Source organism: Girardinichthys multiradiatus, chromosome 5 (genome assembly GCF_021462225.1).
Source record: "Girardinichthys multiradiatus isolate DD_20200921_A chromosome 5, DD_fGirMul_XY1, whole genome shotgun sequence".
Classification (NCBI taxonomy): Eukaryota; Metazoa; Chordata; class Actinopteri; order Cyprinodontiformes; family Goodeidae; genus Girardinichthys; species Girardinichthys multiradiatus.
In genome coordinates, this window is record NC_061798.1 from 24,999,121 (window position 1) to 25,004,092 (window position 4,972).

Consider the following 4,972-nt stretch of genomic DNA (forward strand, 5'->3'; position numbering starts at 1 on the left):
ACCGAGATGGGCAAACCAGAACCTAAGATCATTGTCATGTTGGAAGGTCCAAGTACATTCTATGTGCAATTTCCAGGCTAATGAGTGCAAATTGTAACATAGTATTCACTCATAATATGCTGCATTTATCTTGACAAAAATTCTGACTAACATCCTTGTGACTTTGTAGGTAACATTTTCCCAAAAGATTGGTGATATGCCTTTATATTTCACAGTAGGAATGGTGGACTTTCCATCTTAAGAGTTGTTGACCACTCTCCAAATGGTTTTGGTCATAAACCTATATGTAGGTCTCATCACTCTGAATAACTTTGTTCAGTAAGCATTTTGCAGTTTGGAAGCATTTTGCAATCTGAAACAGCCACAGCAACAGCATCCTGTTATTTCTGGGTTTTCTGGGTAGTTGTGGCTGAAATGTTTGTTGATCAACCCAGAGATTGCACTAGACTTTTTTGTTGTCATTTTGACTGACAGGGTCAAAAAATCCTTTCATACTCTATTTTACTGGATTTTTAAAATGATAATAATTAAACATTCGATAGCATTTATTTTCTTTCGTTTTTATTAATATTCAATCTAAACAACCTGAGAATCCACATCAACCAGATGAATACATGTAACTTTTTCTCCGCAGTAAGAAACACTGACTACAGTCCTAGTAACTACAAATAAACAATGACATAAAACTGCACTTAAAATATAAACATTTCACCTGCTATGGTCTGAACGCACAGTCACAAAACTTACTCTTAGTCTGCATGGACCTTAAAGTGAAACTAAACCCCATGTAAAAGAAAAACCAAAGTGGGCAATGCCAAGTTAGTTTCAATTTCAGTTTATTTATATAGTGCCAATTAAGAACACATGTCGTCTCAAGGCACTTCACAAAGTCAGGTACATACATTCCAATTAATCCTAACCATTGAACAGTGCAGTCAGATTCAGTTATTTATTCAAATTGGTTAAAAGTTTTTCTATCTAAGGAAACCCAGCAGATTGCATCGAGTCAGAGAGTTGTAGCAGTCACTCCTCCTGGATGAGCATGTAGCGACAGTAGACAGTCACTGCATTGACTATGAAGCAATCCCTCATACTGAGCATGCATGTAGCGACAGTGGAGAGGAAAACTCCCTTTTAACAGGAAGAAACCTCCAGCAGAACCAGGCTCAGTGTGAGCGGCCATCTGCCACGACCGACTGGGGGTTTGAGAGAACATAGCAGAAACACAAAATTAACACAGAAGCACTGATCCGGGAGTACTTTCTATGGGAAGGAAAAGTAAATGTTAATGGATGTACCCCCTTTAGTCGTTTCATCTAGAAAGAAAGAACAGATAAACTCTGAGCCAGTTTTCAAGGTTAGAGTCTAAAAGAGAGCACGTATAATTAGTTACAGTAGAAGCTCAGTCAGTAGCTATGTCTAGGAGAGAGACAGAGTTAAACAATGAAAGACAGGGCCAAGCGGATCATCGGTAGATGTGTGAGGATGAGAGGACAGGGTTTAGTGGGGTTGTGGTCAGGTGGTAAAGGGAAAGAGGCAGCTAGCTTAATTTGGTATATTGAAACATGGAAAGAGAGCAGAGCTGGTAGTTTGCCATGGATAGATCTTTTGAGGTGGAGGATTTTTCACCCTCCTCATAATCAAAAGTTAAGGGAGGCTTTATGGAGCCCAGCTGCCCTTGGCCTTATCATTTCAAGCCGCTGGCTCAAGGTGCTGACTTGGAAATGTCGACACTGCGGAGGCAGTGGAGGAGCAATTCCAATTGCTGACTCTCTATGGGGGTGTATCTGAGTGAGATGCTTTTATACCCGAATGCGGAGGCTCTGATGTAGACATGTACCAAGCTACTTCCACTTCACCAGTCCCTCTTTTTTCACCTCTTTTATCAGGTTCATTGTTGTTATTAGGCTTTTTGAAGAAACTTCAGACACTCAGCCGCCGTGCGTTTTTCATAGTGAAGCCAATGAGGTTATGCATCAAGTGAGAAATTAACTAATTAATATGCTAACTCGCCCTCAAGTGGTCAGGGGTGTGAATTGCAATCCGTCAAAATGACAGATGGCCTATGGTTTTTTTGACAGTTTAAAAACAAAACGGTCAAAAATGGCAAATATTTGGTTAACCCCACCCCTGGATCTACCTGACTAGTTTGGTTTCATCAAAATCCTTCAATTTGGATTTCTTAATTGAATGTTTAATGCTGGTAATATGCATTGGCAATTACGTTTCAAATCCCTTTTCTGTTTTATAAAGTTTAGCTGTCTCCCACAGATTGATTGATATTTAATTCACTCTATCCATGGCTCAGAATCCAGCCACATCAGTACAGCACTGGATGAGACATGCAGTCTGTCAGAAGCCCAGAAACTTGCTGACTTTTTATACACACATACTAATTAGAAGTAAACAGTCACAGGTGAGGATGTTACCTTTAATTGCCATTTATTGTATCAAGTAGAGTTTGTAATCAAGCCAAAACTTCAGGTTATGTATGCTTTTGATCATGGTCATTTTTTGTAGTTTCTATTATTATTCTGATTTGAAAAGAGCAAATACTGTTGTTTGCTAATAAATAGCTTAAAATAAAGTTTTTGTATTATCGCTCATATTCTTAGTAAAACCATCCATTCATTGTCTTCTTATCTGAGATTGGCTCGTTGGGACAGGGGGCCAGGAAGGATCCCCAGATTTCCTTGTCACCAGTGACGTCCTCCAGCTCATTCTGAGTGATCCCAAGGCATTTCCAGGACAGACAGGATATATAGCCCCTCGAGCGAGTTCTGTCTCTTTCCCGGGGTCTCCTCCAGGGGAGACATGCTATTTAAGTGGGAAAACCTCTGAAGTGAGGCGCCCAGGGGGCATCCTGATCAGATGCCCAAACCATCTCAGTTGACTCCTTTCGATGTGGAAAAGCAGCGGCTTTGCTCTGAGCTCCCCCCGGAAGACAGAGCTTCTAACCCCATACAAGGCTGTATCCAACCACCCTCGGAAGGAAGCTCATTTTGGCCCCTTGTGTTTGGGATCTCAGTTTTTGTCATGATCCATATCTCATGACCATAGGTGGGGATCGGAATGTAGACAAACTGGTGAATCAAGAGCTTTTTTTTTGGTTTCAAACTCCTCCGCTTGAGGTGGACCCCAAAATCCAGCAGTCACCGTCCAGTTTTTTCCAGTTAATACAATGGCCTCAGACTTAGAGGAGCTGACTTTCATCCTGGCCGCTTCACACTCAGAAGCAAACTGCTACAGTGCACACTGGAGGTCACAGCCTGAAAAAGCCAATGGAACCACATCAGCTGCAAAAAGCAAAACCTTTCTTAAAAATATTTTTTAAGAAAGGTTTTGGGACAACCACCCCACTCTGCCACTCCATCGGTTTTGCCACAGTCCTTCATGCGACACTGAAGAGGCGTGACAGCCCCACAGTGTCCAGAGCCTTCAAAATCTCAGACCGAATCTAATTTCACTGTCATGGAATTTGATTCTCCAAAGTCTCTAGGCTTTGCCTCCTCCATGAACGACATGTTTGTAAAATGAATCACCAAAAGCTATGCTTCGGTATGTAAAATTATATGCAGTACTGTAAAACTGTGGTCAGGTCAAATCTTTGCATCTTCATACTTTTTCAGTTTTGGTGATTTCAGGTAATAAAAGGATCCCATCTACCATGTGATGTCTTTTACAATTCACGCATAAATAAACCCACCTTAGCAAAATTTTACACCCATTTTGTAGACAAAAGGTTTGTAATGTTTCAAATTAATTTTCTACAGCTCTCTTATAGTTTATTGAGAAGTAATGTGAATGTGTGTGAAATAGATTCATTCTTAGTTAACTTGTTATTTCAAATGCAGTTAGTGGTCCAAATGGGGATCAGAATCATACTTCATGGAACTAGGATGGGTTATAAATTCTGTTATAAAATAATATACACTTATATTAAATGTTACACAAGTTGAATTTTTTAATCATGATTTACCTTAAAAATACATAACCACCAAGAGATCAGTGTTTAGGTAAATGGATAGGAGGGTGGTTTATTTATAGGTATGAAGTAGAGAATCAGAATCAGCTTTATTTGTCACAGTCTGTTGTTCAACCTGCCTGTTACTGACGTTCTCTCACCCCTAAGAGGCGCTGGAGCTGCAGACCGGAGTGTTGACAGGTGTACGTCGTTGCTTCATCAGCTGGAGGACTATATGAGGGTGGTTCGCTGGCTTTTCTACGCCTGAGTGTTTGCCTACCGTGGTAGTGTTTACCTGGCCATTATCTGCTGAATTCTGGAAGCTCCACTTGTTTTTTGAGCCTTGATTAATTATCCGTCTTGTTTCCTTCGTCATAGGCTGTTCACGCCAAGCTGGGGTTTTCCTCCTGAACCCACCTCCTGTCAAGACTAGAACCTGCTGCTGCCCTTGCGAGTCCTCCAGCTGGAGGTGCAACCTGTCCACCACTTGTTACCTGGAACATCAGATCGCTCCAATCGTTCCGTGCAGGCACTACCACAGACTTGAACCGGTTTCTCCCCCTGGCAGATCGATCGCCTTCTGGAAAGTGAGCATAGGTCTTTGCTTGAATATTCCAATCTGTTCCTGCGCTCACCTCTGTTCTTCTTTTGCAGTGTGTCTCCTGATCGCTCTGCCCACCTCGTTCCTGAGTCGAAAAGAAATAAAAGAAAAACTTAATTTACTCTTCTCTGTCTGAGTGTCCTCTGCATGTGGGTCAAGTCGGCCTTAAAAACTATGACATTATTGCCAAGTTCGTACATACAAACAAGGAATTTGACTCTGGTACACTTTGCCTTCTGGGTTTTTAAATATATTTTAAATATATTTATGCATAGAGGTAGGAAGGGATGAAGTGGCACCAGCTAAATAAAAAATAGAATAGAATAGAAAATGTGGTAGTTGCCTAATTCCCATGTTCTGTCATGAGGTGCTTTTGTGGGTAAGACCAAAGTGGAGAGAAGGAGACA

At 41.1% G+C, this 4,972-nt stretch overlaps 1 long non-coding RNA gene across 1 annotated transcript; it reads left to right on the forward strand.

Moving 5' to 3' along the window:
• The first annotated feature begins 4,131 nt into the window (after positions 1-4,131).
• Positions 4,132-4,686, forward strand: LOC124869165. The gene is made up of 2 exons (XR_007038507.1): positions 4,132-4,551; positions 4,619-4,686. It is a non-coding gene; the product is annotated as an uncharacterized LOC124869165 (long non-coding RNA).
• Positions 4,687-4,972: the final 286 nt, after the last annotated feature.